The sequence below is a fragment of the Puma concolor genome, chromosome A1, assembly GCF_028749965.1.
Source record: "Puma concolor isolate L17-30 chromosome A1, mPumCon1.1.hap2, whole genome shotgun sequence".
In the NCBI taxonomy this organism is placed as follows: domain Eukaryota; kingdom Metazoa; phylum Chordata; class Mammalia; order Carnivora; family Felidae; genus Puma; species Puma concolor.
Genome location: NC_141667.1, coordinates 164,384,408 through 164,408,987, shown reverse-complemented (window position 1 = coordinate 164,408,987; position 24,580 = coordinate 164,384,408).

Here is a 24,580-nt window from a genome sequence, read left to right as displayed (position 1 = left end):
GCATACTTAAACTATTTTTACAGCAATTTTAAATGTGTATATGCTTCAGATACTAATGTGTTTTTGAAATTGAAAAGACTATTGCCTTCTCATTAATAGACCTTTTTATATTTTAATCAATAAGCAGGGCCATCCACTTACTGGATTACTCTCTTTTTAATTCTGTTTGCCTTATTCCAAAATAAGATTCAGGAAATAGTGTATCAAGAAATAAAGTAATACTATATAAAATCAAACACGTTAAAATGTAATAGCTGAAGTTTTCCTTCAAAACTTTATGTATCTGAGAGTTTTGTTTTTCTTTTATCACCATGCTAGCAAGATGTCTTTAAAAAGAAACGAATTTAGGGGCGTCTGGGTGGCTCAGTCGGTTAAGCTTCCGGCTCTTGACTTAGGCTCAGGTCATGATCTCACAGTTCATGGGTTCAAGCCCCACATCAGGCTCTGAACTGACAGTGTGGAGCCTGCTTGGGATTCTCTCTCTCTCCCTCTCTCTCTGCCCCTCCCCCACTCGTCTGCTCTGTCTCTCTCTCTCTCTAAATAAAAATAAACTTAAAAAAATAATAAAAGAAAAGAGAAACAAATTTAAAACATAGATTTCCAGTCTCCATACACTTTGAACAACAGGAACATAGCTAATACATGCACACGTGATGGTTGATTTTATGTGTCAACATGACTAGGCCAGGGGAGGCTCAGAAAGCTGCTTGGCTATTATTTCTGTGTGTGTCTGTGAGGGTGTTTCCAGGAGAGATTAGCATTTGGGTTGGTGGGCTGAGGAAAGCTGTCCTTACCAAGTGGGTGGGCATCATCTAATCCACTGAGAGACCAAACAGAACAAAAAGATGGAGGGAGGTTGGACTCACTCTGACTGTTTCACTGAGATGTCATCTTCCCCTGCCCTCAGCATGCCTGGTTCTCAGACTAGAATGTATGCCAGCTCAAGGCTCCCGGGCCCCGGAACTAAACACTGGCTTTCTCATGTCACCAGCTTGTAGATACCAGAAGGTGGGACTTCTCAGCCTCCATAATATAATAAACTCCTTTATATACAAATATAAATATGTGCATATCCATATATATATATGGATATGAATATGTGCAAGCTCCCTATCTATCTGTGTTTATGTCTCTATAGCTCACTGGCCCTGTTTCTGGGAGAGCCCTCCCTTTTAACTTCAGAATGTTGCATTACTTGAGAAGATGGTCTTTGCAGATGTAATTGAGTTAAGGATTGGAAGTTGAGATCATCCTGGATTTAGGTGGGTCCTAAATCCAATGACTCCTTGGAAGAAGCAGAGAGGACACAGGTCAGGGAGAAGCGATGTGAGGATAGAGGCAAAGACTGGAAGGATGCATCTATAGGCCGGGGACTGCCAAGGATTGTCTGCCATCACTCGAAGCTGGAGAGAAACATGGAATAAATCCTCCCTCAGAGCCTCCGGAAAGAAGCATCCCTTTGGCACCCCCAAATTTCAGACTTCTGGCTTCCTGAACTGTGAGGGAATAAGTTTCTGTCCTTTTAAGCTATCGAGCATGTGGTGATATGTTACAGCATCTCTAGGAGACTAATACCGTGCGTGTGTTGGCATGGGTCACTGTCTTAGTCAGGGCTGTTGTCACTGAACACCATAGCCTGGGGGACTTAGAAACAGCACACATTTGTTTCTCGCAGTTGTGGAGGCTGGGTGGTCATAGACCCAGGTGTCAGCAGACAGGGTGTCTGGTGAGACTCCTTTGTTTGCAGATGGCTTTCTTCTCATTAAGTTGTCACGTGGTAGAAAGAGAGAAAGATCATCCCTCCGTGTCTTTTCTTATAGAGGCACTACTCCCATTTATGAGGGTCCCGCTGTCACGATCTAATCAATCCCCAAAGGCCTCACCTCCTAATACCATCACATTGGGGACTTTGGGTTCAACATACAAATTTTAAGGGGACATAAACATTCGGTCTATTGCGGTCTTCTTGCCATGAATTCCCGAGAATTTCATTGCTTGCCCACATCCTTGCTCAGGTCTGTGTGGATTTTTATTGCGGCCAATCCCTCGGTTACCAGGGTATAATGAAATATTCTGCACAAGGAAGGGATAGAGTATTTCTTTAAGCATTAGGAGACATGGACATGTCTTCTTATTTTTTTTTTTTTAATTTTTTTTTCAACGTTTTTATTTATTTTTGGGACAGAGAGAGACAGAGCATGAACGGGGGAGGGGCAGAGAGAGAGGGAGACACAGAATCGGAAACAGGCTCCAGGCTCTGAGCCATCAGCCCAGAGCCCGACGCGGGGCTCGAACTCACGGACCGCGAGATCGTGACCTGGCTGAAGCCGGACGCTTAACCGACTGCGCCACCCAGGCGCCCCATGGACATGTCTTCTAACCACATAGGATGTCTGGTTATTTTTGAAGATGCTATGGGAAAACCATGTTGGGAAAGTCGCTCTCTCTCACTTCAAGGGGTTCAGCACATTCAGTTAACACGGATGACACGTAAGTCTTGTGTGATGTATTCTGCTCCAGAAATACAATAATCGTTGAGGGAAATTCAGTTCACTGGGTTACAATACCTCCTGAAGTTTTGTCCCAAAGGGAAGACGGATATGCATTTGAAATCCTGTAATTATGGGATAGATGGTGAAATCCTGTAATTGTGGGATAGATGGAAGACTGACCAACAAAAGTAGCTCTGGGATGCTGATGTGAAATCATTAAACGACGGGTTTCGCATCCATAGGGAAGCAAGGTCTGTGGGCTTCCCCTTAGGCTTGGCACACAACGGGCACTCACATTGGAAGAGCCAAGGAAGTTTGGGATAGTTCCTGCCGAATGACCCCCTCCACCCCTTTTGCAACTGAAGAAAACAAATCAGGAAGAACAATTGTCATGAAATTCGGTGACAATCTGCTCACCCGCCATCTTTAAATTTATTGCTTAAAAGGCGCAGATGTGTGAAGTGTGATTAGCTTTCCTCCAGTAACGCCAAGCTGCCTTTGCATCAGAGAGAACATTTATGAAAATCCCAGCTAGCTGTCTACCTTTTGAGGGGCTCATTTTCGGTTAAGACAATTTGGAGGAAATGTCACAAATTTTCAATTTGTAAAGTAATACTCTCCCTTTTGAAGTATTTGTGATCTTTGGAAAATGGAATTTAATGTTTATGTGTTTATGTTTTGACCACTAGCTATTTCATCACTAGTGAAATACTGAAATCTGAAATTATAACTTATTGCCATATTATACACACACATATATGTTCAGGAATTGAAAGAACTTTCAACAATAGCCAAATTATGGAAGGAGCCTAAATGTCCATCAACTGATGAACGGATAAAGAAATTGTGGTTTATATACACAATGGAACACTACTTGGCAATGAGAAAGAATGAAATCTGGCCTTTTGTAGCAACGTGGATGGAACTGGAGAGTGTGATGCTAAGTGAAATAAGCCATACAGAGAAAGACAGATACCATATGTTTTCACTCTTATGTGGATCCTGAGAAACTTAACAGAAGACCATGGGGAAGGGGAAGGAAAAGAAAAAAAAAGTTGGAGAGGGAAGGAGCCAAACCATAAGAGACTCTTAAAAACTGAGAATAAACTGAGGGTTGATGGGGGGTGGGTGATGGGTACTGAGGAGGGCACCTGTTGGGATGAGCACTGGGTGTTGTATGGAAACCAATTTGACAATAAACTTCATATTAAAAAGAAAGAAAATTCTAAAACGGTAAATAAAATGTAAAATAAATAAAAAGTAAATTAAATAAAAGGTCTTTTACTGTCCTGTTCCCTATTGCTATTGAAGAGAACCCAGCTTTAAAGCAGAATCACCTACACTTTTTTTGAGGTAAGTATATTTATTTTTAAAGCTTAGATGTCAATGGATCTACAGGTAATCTGACCCACATTGTAAAATGTGACAGTCATAGCACAACCATCAAAACACATTTGGGTCAAATTAGATTAAATTGCATTATCTGACTCTGTTGTCAATAAAAATACACTCCAAAATCTGTGCGCTCTGGTACAATACAAGATCAAGCAATTTCAATGTTGGAGAGATGGAAATGTTTTCAAATAAGAGGCTCTGGGTATCCTTGAAAAGATTTTTTAAAAAACCAAATTGCTTATTTTTAGTGCAAAGTTTATTTTTGATGAGTAAACTCGCCTCGAATGCTAAAGGAAGGGGCCATCAAGGAAGCCGACAGGCTCCTGAAATTCACAAGGGGAAAACCTGAGCTCATTTCTCTTCTCTTTCCTCCTATTAACAAAAGTAGCATTTTCTTAACTAGCTTATTTTTGGCACACAAAGAATACTCAGTTTCTTTTCTTTTCATTCCGTTAGTTGACAGGACCGCCAGGTAAAAGAAATGTTTTTAATAAAATATATTCCCTCACTCAGTGTGGACTGGAGGTAGCTGAGCAGGGATAAAGATGTTAGTGCTGGCTCCTCTGAGACATAGAAGATGTTCTCTTTAATCTATTTGATTGTCCCTGAATTGCTGATTGCTGCTCTTTTCTCTCCAAGGCACAAAAGGGGAGCTTAATATATTTATATATGTACACACGCAGAATATACAGCCTGTATTAGGCATGCTCATTTGCTTTCTTTTTCACCTCTCTCGGTTTCTGCCTTTCTTCTCACTGTGAGCTGAAAAATGGAAGCAATTTGCTGGAGCCATTCCTAAAGTTCTTCTAGCCAGCATCCTGAGCTGTATAATTGCCGTGATATTTCACCCACACCAGCTGAGATGAGTGAAAACTGTGAGTGGCCTGTGTGGGGGTGCCGATGTGCTGATGTGTCATGGGCAGCAACCCATAAACATTTGTGTCCCATTTCTCCTTGTTACACAGAGGAGCCGCCCCTGCGGCCGTGCAGGGGTCCGTGGGTTTGGGCACACGATCCCCCGTTTGCTCGGAGACCTGAGACGTTAGTGGTCATCGCTGGAATCGCTCTTCGGACAAAGCGAGCATCTTGGGTAGTGATCTACACATCCGTGTAGAAACCCGCACTCTGTGCAAAGATACGTGGTTCCTGTTATAAAAATTAGGCGTCCAAACAAACCATCAGTTTTAGGATAACAAGTTTATCGGTGGGTTTGTTGTTTTGGTTTTTTTTTTTAATGTTATAGTTAAAGCCCTGTCTTTGAGCAGTTTCTGATCTGATGGTTACATGGAAATTCCAGGCTTTCTCACGCTTGCCCAGACCCGGGGCCACTCAGTATCTCTCATTACATGCCCTTCCCCGAGACAGATTTCTTTCCTTCCACCTTCCAGACAGACAATTCCCTTTGCTGGTTAATTACTATGCTGACGACATCCCCCCAAATGTATTGCGCTTCATGGATCAACACTGTCCCATTGTCCCTCTATTGTACGTAAATGTTTTCATCAAAAGAGATCGGATCACCTCTCCATCATTTATAGTGTTCATTTTACGCGAGAGCTGGACTCAAAGGCAGCAGCATTTCTCAGCAGCCCCCCACTTCAATCATTCCCCAAACCTCCCTTTCTGGCTCCCGGCATCTTGTTATACGTCGCGTTTCTCGGGCTCAAGACAGTTCTGGATGCATTCGCCCATGACTGTATGTTGCATATGCTTTGGCCGCACAGCGATGACCTGACAGTTATCGTAAAAACGCGAAGCCCCAGGCTCACCTGCGCTTTCAAGCCATTTTCACTAGTTCAATGTCACATAGTTTCACTCATTCATCTGCTCCATGACAGGCACCTTGGGGGGGGATAAAGAGGACACGACAGAGGCGAGTGCGATATGGCTCCTGCTTCAAGGAGCTCCGAGTCTGAAAGTGGACAAAGAGATACAACCGTCCCCTGGCGGCTTGTCGGATAGGAAGCTTCTCGACCTGCGAGGAGCTCATCCGGCAGCCCTAGGCTTGAGGGAGTACTCCAGTGCTCCCGGCCTGCACGTGCCCTCACAACATGTGTCCTTCCTGTGCTCGTCTGCAGACCCGACACTCAGGGCTCAGGTGTTAGTGGAAACCCTGATGTAACAGACTCAGCACAACTAGGACATTTCTTTCTGCTTCCAAATGTTGGGCCCCCCCGCCCCGGGGGGACTCAGGCGTGATAGTCTGCAACGAGCTGAAGATGAAAAGGACAGCTCACCTGCAGGAGACACCTATGTGTTGGTGCGCTTCCAGCCACGCTCCGATGGGGAATACAGCGATCAAAATACCCGTAAGAGATGGAAGAGAGTATAGAAGCATATATAAACGCACATTTTTATAATGTGCGTGGGATAAAAAAGATGTGATGTGACAGGAATTATTTTACGTGTCTCTTTTATAATGCAGATAACACTACAGAGGGCGCAAGCTCCCATGCATAAAGGTATTTATCCTGTGAATAGCACCTATCATTTAATTTACTAAGGTTAGCTCTTTGTTTCAAGGCGGGTTTCATTCACATCAGGTTTCAACAATTGTATTTTCTATTTGTCTTTCATTTCATTTTATCAGGGAAGTTTAGCTCTAGGGTGAACTTGTAAACCTACCACTGCATTTCTCAATCTCTAGTCAAAAAAGCAGAGACTGTTGCCAAAACAAAGCCAAAAGGTTCCCTGCCTCCTGCGAAGTAGGAGCATGTGGATGTAGATTAGATACAATAGAACGCAACAGAATGTGCACGGGCTTGAGGAAAAACGCATTATGACCCCAAGCTTGCTTCGTCCATTTCCTGGCTGTGTGGTCTAAGGTGGTTCACTAACCACTCTGGTTTTCAGTTTCTTCATCCCTACAGGAGTACAGTCATGCCTACTCCATGGATTCACTGCGAGGATTAAATTAGATATTATATACAAAACGCACGCAGCAGATCGTTATACTATACACACTTATCTGACTCATTCTTAAAAATGCAATTGATGGAGCGCCTGGGCGGCTCAGTCGGTTGAGCCTCCGACTTCGGCTCAGGTCATGATCTCGCGGTCTGTGAGTTCGAGCCCCGCGTCGGGCTCTGTGCTGACAACTCAGAGCCTGGAGCCTGCTTCAGATTCTGTGTCTCCCTCTCTCTCTGGCCCTCCCCCGTTCATGCTCTCTCTCTCTCTCTGTCAAAAATAAATAAACATTAAAAAAATTTTTTTTAAATGCAATCGATAACTAGAAATGTTACAACATTTTCAAGGCTTGGAGTGCTTCCTAAAGCAGATTTTTCTCCTGAAAGGTTGTATTCCCAAAGAGCGATGTGCCCGGTTTTTCCACCTGCCCAGCAACACTGGGTACTGTCACATTTGCTAAGCAGCTAGGTTGAAAACATATACATTTTCAAGTGCTGTATTTTGAGTTCTATTGATTATCAGTAGGTTGAACATTTTAATAAAACAAAACAGATTTATGGTCGTTTGAATTCTTTCACAACTTACCATTTTGGTTTCTTCCTATTACTCTATTACGGTATTCATCATTTTTGTTAAATATAAATTAAAAAAAAAAAGGGAGAGCAGGGGAGAAGGGCAGAAGGAGAGACAGAACGGATCCCAAGCCGACTCCACACTCAGCACGGAGCCCAGCACAAGGCTTGATCCCCAAACCCCGGGATCGGTAGCTGAATCAAGTCAAGAATCAGACACTCAAGAGACTGAGCCATCCAGGTGCCCTGAAAGATAAGTTTTTATTATTAAAAAATTTTTTGTAAGTTCACTTATTAATTTTGAAAGAAAGAAAGAGAGTGTGCAGGGGAGGGGCAGAAAGAGAGAGAGGGAGAGAGAGAATCCCAAGCAAGTTCCACACTGTCAGCACAGAGCCCGACAAGGGGTTCAAACTCACCAACCTTGAGATTGTGACCTGAGCTGAAATCAAGAATCAGAGCTTAACTGACTGAGCCACCCAGCTGTCCCTTAAAGATGAATTTTTTAAAACATTTTTTATGCATTAGAAGCATTAAGCCTTTGACTGTCTTCTATATTGTGAAAACATTTCCAATGTTGTTATTGTTGTTTGTATTCATAGTTTTTAATAACTGTTTTTCCCTCACCAGAAGTTTTTAGGTTTTATGAAGACAAGTGTGTTTGGCCTTTCTTCATGGCTCCCTTTCTGTAAAATTATAAGACCTCTCTCACCACAAGATTTTATAAGAGATTTTCCAGTGTTTTGTTGGCAAAACATCTGGTTACTTTCAGGCTCTGCTTTCCCTGCCTTGTTTTGACTTCCGGAATGTTCCACACTGACCAAGCCTTCTTCTTTTTAATCTCAGATGCCAAGTATCTCTTAGACATTCTTCAAAATCTCTGCCCCATCGGTGGACCTCTTCTCTGAGAGGGCTGCAGATTTGTTTTCTTTCTTATTTTTCTACGTCTTCTATCATTACCATAGGATTTGAAGAAAGATTTGGGCCTAACCAAAGGCTCAGCCTGCCATCTGATAAGCAGAGGCCAGCGCTCCTTAAATAATAGGTATTTAAAAATAATAGGTATTTAAAAAAGTACGAATATGGACACATGTGGGAGTTGTGGATTTTCTGTGCGCTCCAAAGGAATTAAATAAATTCATTTCTTTCCGTCTAGAGCTTTGGAATGGCTTAATGGTGCCTTACAAATCTGGACTGTTCTTTAAAAGTAAAATGTAATAAACACTGGGAAGATGAGGACAATATTACTGGTTTTCAGCTGGAAAATATAAACTTCCATTTAGTACTTAAAATAGTGGTTGTATCTTGTTTTGTTTTGTTTTGTTTTGTTTACGAAGTGCGCCAGTTCCGTCCTAGGGTCCCTACTAAAAGCATTTACCGCCTACCCGCCTGCTACTGTCACAGGCTTTCACTATTAGCTGGCTTAGCCACTCTGCAGCTCAAAGTCGGAGCCTATAGACCAAGCTGAGTAACTTCTGCTTTTCCTCTCGTCGCCGATGACGGCATGCACCCTGGTCCACCCTTCAGGGGTCTCCTTCTGCTCTTAGCCTGATGTAGAATCCCTAGACTTGGCTTGAGGGAGCCCCTGGGAGGCGGTTCCCGCCTGCTGCTTCTGGTTTTCAAAGCTCCCCCCGCCACGACCTTCTTTCAGTTCTTCTGATTCCTCCTGCCTCCAAACCTTCAAGCCCGGGGTTGGTTCCCTGCACCTGCGGCATTTTCTCCCCCGTGTTGAGCTTCACGTAGACAACACCACCCACGTGTCAGGGAGCTCCCCGGGTAGCCCGGCCACATGCTCCCTGGCCCTGCCAGACAGCTTCTCCCTCCCTGTCCTGCAGTTTCCTTCCTGCCCCCGTAGCAGTTCTCAAGAACGCGCCCCCTGGTGGCAGAAACCATCCAATGCCATCTTTTTGGTCCCTCAAAACACTGCGCCTACCGGGTCAAGGAAAGACGCGAAACGGTTGTTTGAATGAGTGAGAGTAACTTAGCGGTCAGGAGGCTGTCTGTGAGTCCTCGTGTGTGCATTGCACTTGAGAGTGTGGAACGCAAGCATGGTAGTGACCAGATGCCTGCTTACCCACCGACCCACCCTGGCCAGCCAGGCCTCGTGTGTGGCTCAGTAGCTGTCAGGAAATGCTGTGGTCCCCGTGCGCGTTTCTGCCCAGGAAGACTGGCGTTGTAATGGTCCTTATGTCCCACCTCACGAAAATGAAAGCAATGTGAAGTTGACATTTACCCCTTGAATCTGTGCCCTTGTTTTCCCCATCTTTACATCTTCCCTTTAGGGTGAGTAATGTATTTAAAACCCTTAAAGGGGACCTGGGGGGCTCAGCCGGTTCAGCATCTGACTCCTGGTTTCAGCTCAGCTCAGGGATCCCAAGGGTTTGTGAGTTCAAGCCCTGCGTCGGGCTCCACGCTGACACTGGGGAACCAGCTGGGGACTCTCTCTCTCCCTCTCTCTCTCTCTGCCCCTCCCTTGCTTGTGTTGTTTCTCTCTCTCTCAAAATAAATAAACTTAAAAAAAACAACAACCTGAAAACACTCGTTCCTTTAGTGACTAACTTCTGTATAAAGCCTTCAAACCTACAGATGGCAGGTCTGGCGACGCTCCTGTCTGTGCCCAGTGACACCGGGACGCGACCTCACTTCCTTCTGTGTAAATGCGAACATTTCACGAGGTAAGCGCGAGATGTGGACCAACCCCCCAGAGAGGAGCTGTCGTCACGTGCTTTCTTCCTCACGTCTGCGCAAGTATTGGAGGCGTCGAAGTTTCCCACCTCGTTCTCATTCTCTCTCTTTTTAAAATAGGGTGTTGCAGCCATTGGATGGATAATTCTAGTGGTGTGCTGGAGTCTGCTCAGACCTGCCCAAGAGCTAATTTGTTAGGTATTTAGGCACTTGAGGACCACCATGTTGGTAGCTCCATATCACCCATGGCCAGCATCTCACCGTGAAAATAAGCAGATGCCACAAACCATGATCGACTAACCTCGCGCCCCCCTTTGGACAGCCAGTTACTGGGCCTTTACCAGCATACCATGAAGGATGCGTGAAAGGCCTGTCCTCTGCCGAGGGATATACGCCCTTCTATGCCGTGTTTCCAGAAAGCCACACCAGCATGTGCGTACTTTCTTTGCCCAAATGTACGCTGTTCCAGGTAAATATTTGCGTCTCAACGGTGTCTTTCCCTGGTGACCTAGGACCCTAACTTATTTCTTTAACATGTATCTCTGATACCCTGAAGAATCATAATTAACCTGATTCTTATTAAAAATGGGGCTCCATTTTAAAAAAATTAAAGAGGGGCTCCTGGATGTCTCAGTCAGGTAAGCATCTGACATCGGCTCAGGTCACGATCTCGCGGTTTGTGGGTTTGAGCCCCACGTCAGGCTCTGTGCTGACAGCTCGGAGCCTGGAGCCCGCTTCGGATTCTGTGTCTCCCTCTCTCTCTGCCCCTCCCCCGCTCACACTCCGTCTCTCTGAAAAATAAATAAACATTAAAGAATTGTTTTTTAAAAAACGAGTAAAGGGGCGCCTGGGTGGCGCAGTCGGTTGAGCGTCCGACTTCAGCCAGGTCACGATCTCGCGGTCCGTGAGTTCGAGCCCCGCGTCAGGCTCTGGGCTGATGGCTCGGAGCCTGGAGCCTGCTTCCGATTCTGTGTCTCCCTCTCTCTCTGCCCCTCCCCCGTTCATGCTCTGTCTCTCTCTGTCCCAAAAATAAATAAATGTTGAAAAAAAAAAAATTAAAAAAAAAAAAAAAAACGAGTAAAGAAACCTGGGGGAAGCTTCGGAAGGTCCTTGGAGCTGCCTGGCTTCAGTCCTGATTCTGGTTCTGGCATCAACCAGGTGTGTGTATGGCCTGGACCAAGTGACCTAACCTGCTTGTGCCATACTTACCTCATCTGCAAAATGAGCATAGCATTGCTTATCATTCTGGACTTTGCAAAGATAAAATGAACTTATGTATGCACATGTATACGTATACCTTATATATCCGTGGATACGATTGCACGTATTCAATTCCACATAGTGATCAGTAAAAAATTAATTCGTATTATTTCTTCTCTCTTGAGATAACCCCAGACTCACGGAAAAGTCACAAAGACAGCGTAGAGAATGCCTATGTTGTGTTTCCGTCAGCCCTTCTCAAGTGAACACGCCTGGGAACTATGGCAACCTTACTGGAACTGGGAAACAAACGTTGCTGTGAACTGACCTGTGGACCTTCTGGCCTGTTCCCTACTCAGGTCTTTCTGTGCTTCAGAATTGCGCCCGTTGCACGTCTGTTTCGTGTGCTCTGGTGTGTTACACACCAGGGCTCGGAGGGGCAGGGGGTAACTGACTGGCTTCGCTAAGACACAACGTGAGGCTTGGGTTAAAACACAAGCGAGAGAGGGCAGAGGACACCTCCCGTGTGCGTGGAAAATGGGTTTCCTGGGGCCTGCAAACGTGTATCCACGAAGGCGTAGATAGTAGTATCGCGAGCGCCGATCAGAGATGGGGCGGAAGGTGTGGGTGCCTGGACAGCTTGGTGAGCGGCGCCGTCCTTCCCAAATAGCCATGGCAGAGCGCCTTGCGGGCTGGGGTTGTCAGCATCTAGGAGCCAAGGGGAAGGCTTGTATCCTTTCTTCCTCCGGGAGGCAATTGGGTATATTGCCTCCACACCGTGGGCGAGTTGGCCTTCTCCAGCGTTCCGTGACTGCGCAAACCTGCTTGTCAAGTAAGCCCTTTGACTCCCTGGGCACAATGCACAGAAGTCAAGTCGCCAGCGGAACCTTTAGTGAGTGTTTTCTAAACTCCGCGTGTGACTACATAGGACAGTGGTGTGCCCATTGGGGGCAATAGAATGTGTAACATGTATTATTAAGGAGGAAAAAAAATACTTACCTTTGTATCGATTTTTTGCTTATAATTTCTTTTCAACGTAACCGAAATCCATCTGGCTCTGCCTCGACTTTCTAGTTCCTTGGAAATAAACCAAGATGGCAGGGGCTCAGTCAGTGGCCCTGTGATTCACTATTCCAATGGTTTGGTGATTTCCGTGGTCTCTCTCCCCCTGCAATTAGGTAAGTAAAAAACACTCCCATTTAAATGCTGGTGGACAGAGTCATACACACTAGCTTCTGGACACCACAATAATTAAGATACCATCTGTGTGTCTGTGCGATTTGCACACAGAAAAGCCTGGAATTATCTGCTCTTCTGTCTAACAGAAAGAACGGGTTGGACAAACTGATGCCAAAAGTAAACACCAATGTTTCTTTTTTTTTTTAATTTTTTTTTTTTAACGTTTATTTATTTTTGGGACAGAGAGAGACAGAGCATGAACGGGGGAGGGGCAGAGAGAGAGGGAGACACAGAATCGGAAACAGGCTCCAGGCTCTGAGCCATCAGCCCAGAGCCCGACGCGGGGCTCGAACTCACGGACCGCGAGATCGTGACCTGGCTGAAGTCGGACGCTTAACCGACTGCGCCACCCAGGCGCCCCTAAACACCAATGTTTCAAATGAACAAAATATTTTGGTAAAAGAGGAGCCATCCTATGTCCAGTTCAACATGAACTCATACCCTCTGCACGCTTTCGAGGTGGAGGGCAGGGGTCTGTTTCGGTTAGGTTGTCTGCAGAACATTCCAAGAAACACGGGAACTTGAGATCTTTGGTTTCTTTTCTACCTCCAAATTTCCCATCCCTTCCAGGACCCCCTCCTTCACTAATCAGAACAAGGATCCTGTTTTTGTCCCGCCTGCAACCTTCCCCTTACAAGCTCACCAATTAAAAGTGAAAAATCGTGCCTCGGCTGTGAGAAGGTTCCAGCTTCTAAAGAAGATAAACTGGACCAAGGGGCCCCCTTTGTTTCGTTTTCTTTTCTCTGGCAAAGCTACCTTTGCAAGAACATAGCGTGCAATTATTCTAAAACGATATGCTTTGGGATGTTTAATTCATTTTAATCTTCCGTGCATTATGAGAGCTACACTTCTTTTTAAGGCTTTCAGACTACCGGCTTAATTTTCATATCGATTCATTCGGGGACAAAACAAAACTTTGTATAAACCGAATGGAAAATGACTCTTTTGTGGTGAAAAAAAATCTGTGCTTGCATTTAATTATAATGCATGGAAGTGTTCCTTCCTAATTAAACATTTAAATGAAGAGGGAGTATAAATAGAAATTTTAAAAAGCGAGTGAGCACGACATAGTTCATCCATCCCAAGTTGAAGGTCCTCATCAGATCTTGTTATTTATTTATTTATTTATTTATTTATTTAACCATACTCAGAGCTGATGTGATTGTCCGGGGTTTTAAAAGCGTGTCTGGGGGCGCCTGGGTGGCGCAGTCGGTTAAGCGTCCGACTTCAGCCAGGTCACGATCTCACGGTCCGTGAGTTCGAGCCCCGCGTCGGGCTCTGGGCTGATGGCTCGGAGCCTGGAGCCTGTTTCCAATTCTGTGTCTCCCTCTCTCTCTGCCCCTCGCCCGTTCAAGCTCTGTCTCTCTCTGTCCCAAAAATAAATAAACATTGAAAAAAAAAAAAAATTAAAAGCGTGTCTGCCCATTTTCTGGGGGTGGGATTTTTCAGCGCATATGATAATTACTACATTAACAATATTCCTCACCGACACAGGCTTATCAGGGTGGAGCCTCAAAGTGCTTTATTATCTAATTAAACCTCACTACATGCTGCAATTTCATTAATACATGAAGTGAAACACAGTCGAGTGCTTGCCTTAATTGTGTAAGGCGGAAAAAGGGATGAGAATATAAATTTGAGTTTGGAAATAAGAACACAGTTCAGCCACCAGAGCAGCCTCTCATCTTAGGAAACGTGTAGTTCCGTTTATTAGAAAACGGGGGCAAAACGTAAAAGTCTGTTCGCGTAGAAATGCTCATTTTTCACATTTGTGAAATGAAAGGTAACAGCCTTATCTTATTGAGTCGTCTTGTAGTTCCTGTGCTATGAGATCTTATTTTTCTCTGTCATTTTATTCTACTTCTATTCCCAAGCACACCTTCTTGAGCCAGAGAGTGATTCTCTGCCTCTGGGTATCAGAGTGATATTTGCTCTGCTCCAGGAGAGGACATCCACATCGTTTCATTTCCAGCAAAGTCCTTGAATATGGGAAACTCGGAGGGTTTGAGTGATCTCAGCATGCTGTTTCATTTTCATCCCTCGATCTGCTTGGTACTGAGCATGTGGCGGGTATTGAACAGATATTTACTTAAGGAAGCAAAAAGCCCTCCCCAGAAGCATTTGGGGGATGTAGGAGAACGTGTGACATACCAAACAGAGGCTCCTTGTCTGTTACGCCTCTCACCGTCCATGGCTAAGAATTTGATAGAAAATCTGCAGTAGAACAGTAATACGGAAATATAAGCTGCAGAAACATGTCCAGAGCCGACGGAGCCCAGTAAGGTCCAGAAAACTTGCATGTACGTATGAGAACTGAGTGGACGCATCAGTCAGCCTCCGTTGTTTAGTAACATCTCAGAGGCTTAGGATCATAAGCATTTTTTATTGCTCGTGAATCTGCAAGCCGACCTTGTCGAAGGTTGGCTGGCCATAAGCCCTTACAAAACAGCCCAGGCTGAGGAACGTGGGCTCTTCTCCACATGGTGTCTCGGGTCCTGACAAGCTAACCCAGGCGTGTTGAAAGAGAGAGAGCAGAAGCTGGCACACCATCACTTCGGCTTCCTTCCTCTGGCCGGAGCCACAAGGCCAGTCCAGAAGAACAGTGGACAAAGTGCAGTTGCTGATGGGGGGTACAGGATATGGATGCAGGGAAACCATTAATTACGGACTTCACGGTGATCAGCCCACCCCTGCCAATGGCCGTCCCGTTGACATTTCAAGTTAGTGCACAGAGAAGTGTGTGTCCAGTGGGAGAAACAAGGAAACATCTCGACCCAAAGAAATAAAACTCTCTAGGTAACAGGAAGGAGAGATCTTCTCTTTATAAACTTGAGATGGTGAAGGCCCGTCTAAGAAAGACAAAATCTTAGGATTTACGCTGGAGAAGACAACCGGAGGGAGCCATTATAGAGTAAGATAAAGCTTCTAGAAAAAATAGATGATGGCATAAAATTAATACCTTTAATATTTAAAAATAGATAACAACATAAAAAAGAGCTAAAAGACAAACTTCAAAACTGGCAAACATTTATGGAAATTGGGTCATAAATTAATACCTTTCGCTCCTACAAATCAATAAGGGATCTGAAGAGGAAGTATGTTGAAAACGGAGCATCAATTGGCCATTAACACATGAACACAGAAGTCGGACTAATAACAAGACCCAAATTTTAACCATTGCATTGCTAAGGAAGTCAATATTGTCAAAGGACACAGGTTAAATCCTCACTATCAGGCCCTCTCAGTGGAAGTGTAAATTTAAACAGGCTTTTCCTGCATAAATCATACAGAAACAGGAATATTACTTTATTAATTCCTGGAACCTTATTATGAATTACATTTTATTTTTGCATTAAACTGCCGTTTGTTTGCCTGACCAATACATACGTCATCCCTTTGTGCCACTTTACAAGTGGCAAAGCAAAAGCAAATCCAGCTTTTCCGAAATGGTGCTTGTAAGTTCTATCTGTAAGTTATGTGCCTGCTCTTAGACATTTTCAATGCCTTGTAAAACGCACTTCAACTTTTTAGCCTCACTGCTTCATCTGTAAAATTAAAAAAAAAAAAAATCTTGCCATCTTTCTCCTCTTTAAGTGGAAGGTGAGTTAATTTGCCCAAATTAGTGAAATCTGATCATCTTCTGGTGGCTTCTAGGTGGCTGTTTATGAGTAGCGGTTGGCCATGTATTGATCCAAACATAGATGGAGAAAAATTCGTACATCTTTCTAATAATGGCTCCCTCCCCCCTTTTTGTTTTTGAGAGCTATGTTTCAGACACAGTATGTGGTAATTAGCAATCACTCAATAACTTTTGATAGACTGGTTGTTTTACTGATTGATCTCCTCATTTAATTCGGACTTGTTAAGTTTTATAACCCCGCCTTTTGTAGGACAGAACGGAAGTGAAATTCACAAGCCGAACACCTGCTGGAGGTCTCGCGCGAGAAAAGGAGAAAACGCAGAGGCCACTCGTCCCTGGTTTCTGTTGGCAGCCACGCGCAAACCGAATTCCGAAACCCCGGGATGGGCCTGGCTTCCCACGTCCTTGGACTTACCTTTTCAAACCAACTTATAACACGTTCTTAATACAATTAAATGTAATAAAATGTTTGCGCTCCCTTGTAAAAATTCAGTGATGGACTTGAGAGGTTTTACAAAGCCATCATGAATTTTGATACCTAGAAGTCATGCTCAAATTGTTACATGAATGCAATTTTCTTACCAGAGTCAAGCGCACCTTTCCCTAGGCTTACCTGGAACAGCCTAGGAAAATGAACAGGCAGAAATAGAATGATCTTCCCAGCATTCAGGTATATTTACATGGTTATCTGAACCTGACCCTCACGGGAGTGTACATCTGCTTCTGACACGATCAAGCTGGAAAGCATAGGTAGGTTGTTGACTGCTTGAGAGGAAGCTGGATGTCATTGTAATGTTGATGGCTTCTGTGCTGATTTTCTAGTTCATCTGAGGATGGTTCTCGTCAGTCTGCTCCCCCCTTGGGTGGTTCCATCGCTGGCCCCACCAAACTCCGTGTCAGGAACGCTTCACAGTGCGAGGGCTCTCAAGGTGCGGCAACCTTTTCTCCAGTACAAATCATTCCAGGGCTTTCTCTGTGAACGTTCCAAGTCAACGAATGACGGACAACAGTATGAGCCCCTTCCTTTCCTTTTCTTTGCATTGAGATGTCCCTGTTTACTCTGGAGAGATATTTGGAAGAAACACTGGGGGTCGTTTCGCTGTTAAATCCACCGAGTTCGGTTCATACAATTTTTAAAATACCGATTTCACTTCGCTTCTTTGTTTAAGTGGAAATGTGATTACTCGAAGGCTAGGTGCGGCTGCAGTCACAAATAATATAGTTATTTATTTTCCAGAGCGCAGTGTACTAGGATATTGAAGTAGTTTATAATCATCCAAACAAATATCCTTTTGGGGACTTCCCGGCTAGGAGGGCTGAAACGTTTTCATTAGGAGGAAGGGATTTATTCATCCGTAAATCTGTTTCTAGGTAGTGAAACATCTGAGCATTTGCATAAATAACCACTACAGAAATGTAAATGACAAAGGAGGATTTCATTATCATAAACCTCTCGGGCTACCTGAAGGGCTTGGAATGCGGGCGGATCTGGTTTCAAGCACCCTCTCACCTTTACAAGACAATTATCTCTGGCATTTCTGGGGAGAGAAAGAGCCCTACCGTGCTTCTTGGCTACAGTCCTCACATACTAACTAGCTGGATCTTCGAAATGCAATTGAACGGCTCCTCTTGGCTATTTGTGTATTAAATATCTATGTGCAAAATCCTCCTGTGTTTCATCGTGCGTGCGGGCATTCGGTTGCTCTGAGAACATTTCCTGAATTACCCCTGGAAACCCAATGATTATAACAGGACCAGACTAATCAGAAAGCTCTCTCTGCAGCCTGGTCCATTTTGCAAATCACTAGCACACAGATTTCAATTTGCTCACATCATGAAAGAGGAAACTCGTGTGGATTTAAAAGGGAGAATGTCGGACCCATGATGGCAGCGCTGACTGACGCAGAACATCAGCCCCAGAAGGCCGAAAACGAGAAGGCATTCCCTTTGGGCGCTGTGTATACAGGCACGAGGTGTGTAGCAAACAGAATTTTCGAAGGGTAGGATCCTGCGGCTGATCAGCGTGCTAGGGTTTCACCCTTGGGCTCTGCCACTAGGTCTGCTCGGGTTTCAAGGGTTGGGGGTCTGTGCTTCAGCCGACCTGCTCCAGGAGATTAGTTCATTTTAGGAAGGACCCTGGAACTTCTCAGCCCATCTGGATCTGTGTGTGTGTGTGTGTGTGTGTGTGTGTGTGTGTGTGATGCGTGAGAACTGTACATACACTAAGCCTTCCAAGCCAAGCCTCTCTCTCCTATCAAATTTCCAAGAATCCCCCTTCCCACCCCCCTCAATCCCCTATCCACCCCCCTCCCCAACTTGCTTCCACTGCTTTGCTCCAAGCCTGCAATGCTTTCTAGAAGCCCGGTCGCTGGTTTGATGGCCTTCTCATTCCATCTACTTCCCTTGTCCCTTCACTTCAGGCTAAGCAACGGCACTGTGCCGTCGAAGAAAAAATTTAAAAAGAAGGCATTTTTCACTCTGGCTAAAGCAGAGAAAACATCCATCCATCCATCCACATTGTCCCCCACTAGAGCGAAGTTAAAAAATAAATGGAAATACTCAAAAAGTCAGGTGTTTGTGAGCCAGAAAATTAGCTCCGGTTTTCGGTGAAATTCTCATTTAATCACATGGCTTCTGGTAGTTCATAAGTATTAGTCTTGGTTTGTTTCACTGTGTGTGGTTGATGAAGTTTTGGGGTGATGGTGGGGTGGTCCAGAGCCGGCGGCCAAGAAAGAATTCTTAAAGACGTCTTTGGTGCAAAAAGGCAATTCTATTAAAGCATGGGGACAGGACCCATGGGCAGGACGAGCTGCACTGGGGTCCTGATGGGTAACTCATTATTCTATATGCTCAGGTTGGGAGGGGGTCAGGGATAGAGTTAAGTCTCTAAGGTATTTTGGAAACAAGGTTTCCAGGACCTTGAGGGGCTAGCTGTTGCCAGGGAAATGCCACTTATATTACCGTTTAATAAAGCCTCAGTCATGAGACCCTTCAGATGCATATCGGGGGCCATAAACTTGGAGTAGGACTGCCTGCATATGTCTTGGAGCAGTTGAGATAAAGGAAGTAGACTTACAGGATCCTCGAGGTTGGGATAATGTGAAGCCAAGATTCTCTTTTGCCCCCAGCAAAGTGTCATCATGGAGGCAGCTGAGGTCCTGGAGGGAGGTCACTCTGCCGGTTTCAAGGACTTGTCAATGGGCTGTAGGTGGTAAGGGAATTGGATTTTTCATTTGCCCTAGTTTCCCACATCACTGCGGCAAACACTTTAACCCTTTTCCTTTGTTCGTGGGTAGGTGGGAGCGTCTGAGGAATATCACACAGATCCCACGTGTTGGGGGAGGGGAGGGTGTGCCAGCCTGTGTTTTGCCCTCAACTCGCCCCAAGCTCCCTTATCATAGTGACCGGTGTGGGACAGTTTCATAGGGGACATCTGTCTGGTACCTTCATATGAAAAATATATTATGGTAGATGGTCACAATCCTTTATTTCACTTTCTATTATTCCCTACCTCTCCTGAAAGTAAGAGGTGATATTTAACACAAATATTGGGAATTAGGGCATGTTAACAATACTCATTATTGGGGCGCCTGGGTGGCGCAGTCGGTTAAGCGTCCGACTTCAGCCAGGTCACGATCTCGCGCTCCGTGAGTTCGAGCCCCGTGTCAGGCTCTGGGCTGATGGCTCAGAGCCTGGAGCCTGTTTCCGATTCTGTGTCTCCCTCTCTCTCTGCCCCTCCCCCGTTCATGCTCTATCTCTCTCTGTCCCAAAAATAAACAATACTCATTATTTATTTGACTCAGAGTAATAGCACGAATAGTTACGCTTCTTGGGTCTAACTGTGAGTCACTGTGCTAGGTTTTTTACATATATTATGTCCTTAAATTCTACCATCAACTCTACGATGTAGGTTTGGTTAATGTCTATCTTTTACCAAAAAACATGAAGCCTAAGGGGTTGTGTGTTTTTTTTTAAGTCTTACCTGTTGGGTTTTAGAGCAGAAATTGGGTTTTAGATCAGAAATTGCAAACAGTTTTCCCTTTACTAGGGCTATAGCAGTTCACACTCTTACAAGTCATGTCAAAAGATGTCCTTTTCCCACACTCTGTGGGTTTTGTTTTGTTTTGTTTTGTTTTGTTTTTGAGAGAGAGAGAGAGAGAGAGAGAGAGCAGGGGAGGGGCAGAGAGAGAGAGGGAGACAGAGAGGCTCCCCGCCCTCAGTGCAGAGCCTGACCTGGGGCCCGAACCCACAAACCGTGAGATCACGACCTGAACCAAAATCAAGAGCTGGATGCTCAACCGACTGAGCCACCCTGGGCCCCCCACCTTCCCCCACTCTGTGCCTTTTATTTTATATTTTATTGTTTTTTAATTTTTTTTTTTATTTTTTTTTTTCAACGTTTTTTATTTTTTTTTTTATTTTTGGGACAGAGAGAGACAGAGCATGAACGGGGGAGGGGCAGAGAGAGAGGGAGACAGAATTGGAAACAGGCTCCAGGCTCTGAGCCATCAGCCCAGAGCCCGACGCGGGGCTCGAACTCACGAACCGCGAGATCGTGACCTGGCTGAAGTCGGACGCTTAACCGACTGCGCCACCCAGGCGCCCCTATTGTTTTTTAATTTTAATTCCAGTTAGCTAACACACAGTGTTATGTTAGTGCGGGTGTACAATTTAGTGATTCGACACTTACATACAACTCCCAGTGCTCCTCACAAGTGCCCTCCTTAATACCCATCACCCGTGTTTCCCCCATCTCCCCTCCCCCCCATCTTGCCTCTGGTAACCATCAGTGTGTTCTCTATACTTAAGAGTCTGTTTCTTGGCTTCTCTCTCTCTCCCTCTCTCTCTTTTTCCATTGTTCATTCCACATATGAGTGAAATCATATGCCATTTGGCTTTCTCTGACTGATTTATTTCACTTAGCCTTTGCTCTATCCATGTCACGGCCAATGGCAAGATTCCATTCCTTTTTATGGCTGAGTAATATTCCATTGTATGTATAGACCACATCTTCTTTATCTTTTCATCTATGGATGGACACTTGGGCTGCTTCCAAATCTTGGCTGTTGTAAACAATGCTGCTATAAACACAGAGGTGCGCGTATCCCTTTGAAATAGCGTTTTTGTATTTTAGGGGTAAATAGCCAGTAGCACAATTGCTAGGTCATTCCGTTTTTAACTTCCGGAGGACCCTCCATACTGTCTTCCGCACTGGCTGCACAGCCTGCATTCCCACCAACAGTGCACGAGGGTTCCTTTTCCTCCACATCCTCGCCAACCGTGGCTGTTGCCTGCGTTTTTGATTTTGGCTATTCTGACAGGTGTGAGGTGATACCTCATTGTAGAGGCCTAAGAGTCTGAACAACTTCCCTGGTCTCATAGCCAGCAGCGGTGGAGCTGGGCAGCCCCTGGGTGGCATCAGTCCATCCCGCGATGGTAGGATGCTGCCCAGTGGTCACAAAAGTCAACAGTAGGAGAAGGAAGGATGTGTGCCTCACAAGTGGTCCAGCCACCTAAAAACTGGTGTGGGGTGCCTTGTGACGCGGTGGCTTGATGCTGTGGAGCAAGGGTATGGAAATGGCTAGAAATCGTGTCGATAGCAAACCTCACTGAAGAGTTATGCACCAGGCAGGATGACGCCAGTCAGCCTCTTTCTTCTCTGATTCTCCCCTGGAGCGATCTCAGGTCTAACTGGGGAGAGGGACACCTGATGATGACTATTCCGTGGTGTTAGTTTGTGCTATGTGAGAATACAGTGTGGCCTGGCACTGATTCAGCGACATCCTTGGACACAAGGGAAGACTGGAAGAAACGCTTCTCATTGTTTTCTTCAGTGGGCAGGCTGCCATGTTTTTCTCTATCGAGATGAAGTGGCCTAAGTCAACGTGGGTGTCTCTTTTCATCCTTTGTTTCTCCATCTACCACCCTTACGTCTCTTTCAAGATGCACAGATGGGCAGTGTGGTCTTGTGAAACAAGCAAGACTAAAGAGTTACACATACGTGACAGCAAATTCTGGCTCAACCCTTTAATAGTCCTATGCTCTCGAGCAAATTATTCTGATCTGCTTGGGTCTCTAGGTCATCAACTAGTAAGTGAGGTTGAGATATGAGGAGGCCTCACCGGATAATGTATGTAAATTTTGAGGACTTGAATTATTTAAACTCTGTAAGGTTCTGTTTCTTCAAATAATACATGGGGTTAAACTATTGTAAGAATTGGATTGGGTCATATATATAAATTGTGAAAACATGCTTAGATAATTTATGTAAATGGTTTTATACAATTCCTGACATATAGTTGGTACTCAATAAATACGAGCGATTTCTCCCTCACATTACCCTGCTTCAAATCACTATTGCTGTTGTTTATTTGTCAGGAAAAAAAATTTTTTTTTCAAAGATTTGGAAATGAGCGAAATGGGTTACTGGGTAGACTTTCAGTTTTGCAGTGGTTATGGGGTAATGCAGTGCTGCTCAGTAGAACTTTCTCTGGGAACATGCTGCACCTGCCCTGTCCACATGTGGCTAGGGGCCATGGTATTGAGTAGTGTGGGTCTAGCCAGTTTTCTGGGGACCAATTTTTTTTTAAGTTTATTTATTTTGAGAGAGAGAGTGCGAGCAGGAGCGGGGCAGAGAGAATCCCAAGCAAGCTCCGCGTTGTCAGGGTGGAGCCTGATGGGGGGCCGGAACTCATGAACCACGAGCTCCTGACCTGAGCTGAAATCAAGAGTCAGAGGCTTAATGGACTGAGCCACCCAGGCACCCCCTGGGGACTGATTTTATAGGAGTTTAGAACTTTAATTACCTATCTGTTGACGAGGCTGTTTTATAATTCTTTAGGGTGGAAGTTAAATTGTAGAAATCTGATAATGCAAATGATTCTTGCCCATGTCAAAGCAAACGAATTTTATCCAGTACATATAACTGATTTCTACCTTACAGAAAAGATGACCCAGAACACTGCATTTTATTTCCCTATCGGATACTAGTTAGTGTTTACGTCTATTTGTAAATTCATTTCAGCATTCCTGAGTGGCTACGTCAATGTTTAGTTCTTTAAATTTGCTTTTGAACTGGTTTTAACATCTAGTTAGTTCCCTCTGTTATAAATGAATTACATAAAATCGTTACATGTATTCATTTTATTTTTACATGACAATGATGATTTTTACCGTGAAAAATCATGTGTCCTCACCCACTTATAACGTTATAATGTTTCTATTCCAGCTCAGTTAACTGGGAAAATGGAACATCTTTTTCAATGTAAACTGTGTTTGTGGTTGCTTCTATTACCATATCTATCTGTCACTTGGGGGAAGGCGTGGCAGGAAATTACTTGACGTGGTCATCGCAGGGTTGAAGAACAGTACCAGGAAACCACACGAAACAAAGAAATAAATTCTAAGCTTGGTCCGTGAGTTAGCCATTTCTCCTCGCTCTAGAAAGCTGCCTTCACGGATTAGAGACCACAGGGGCTTTAACTACCATGTCGCTGCTCATTTTGTTGCTTTATGTTTCATTGCCGTAAGAATGGAACCACGTGTGTTCTGAGATTGTTCACGATATCCAACTGGAACCTGGCCGCACTACTGGATGATGCTGTGTGGTACATGGGGGCACAGGGGATGTCGGGTCCACGGTGAGAAGAGAAAATGCTGATCACAGAGCTCCTGTTTCTAGGCAAGTTGGACAAATAAAGACAAATACAGTTAGTGGTGCCTTAAGAAAATTGCTTGAGAATTAGAAACAGAAGCATTGTGCAGATCAAGAAAAAATTAGAGTTGAATTGTGCCTTACGCGTTCCAAACATGGACTAAAAGTGTGAGAAACGGCAAAGGCTTTAAAATAAGCGACACAACACGTGTACAACCCACATTCCATACAGCTGACCCGTATCAGCCTCTGCCTGGAATGGTTTGGGGACCAGAAATAGTAACCTGCTGTGAGTTTCCAAGGGTGTTTAAGGTGGAGATGGTGCCACATACGCCTTAAAATGCCCCCAAAGCCTGAGAATAGAAACAGGTAAATTCCAGGCTAGTTGAAATCAGCTCCGTGAAAGTCACACTAGGATTTTCCACCACCTGTTGCTCTGACCAACATAAGGCCCGTCTGATGCAGAGATCATTAAAAGAGAGATTCCTGAGTGTGTGAAAAGGAAGGAGGCGAGAAAAAGAAGAAGCATCTTGACAAAGTCGATTATCACCTAATTATTAAAGCAATCACTATAATGACATCATGGGGAAGGGAAAAGTGTTCACCAAAGAAGGTTGAGTGAGAAAATAGAACATAATTTTACAGAAACCGTGACCACTGAAGACATAAAAGTAATATATTTCTATGGATTAAAAGTCAGAAGGAATCGTGCAAGGCTTATTTCTTTCAGCTTAAAATTGTTTTCTCTTCCCATCCTTTACACATGATTGAACAATACATTATTTATCTTTGAAAACAA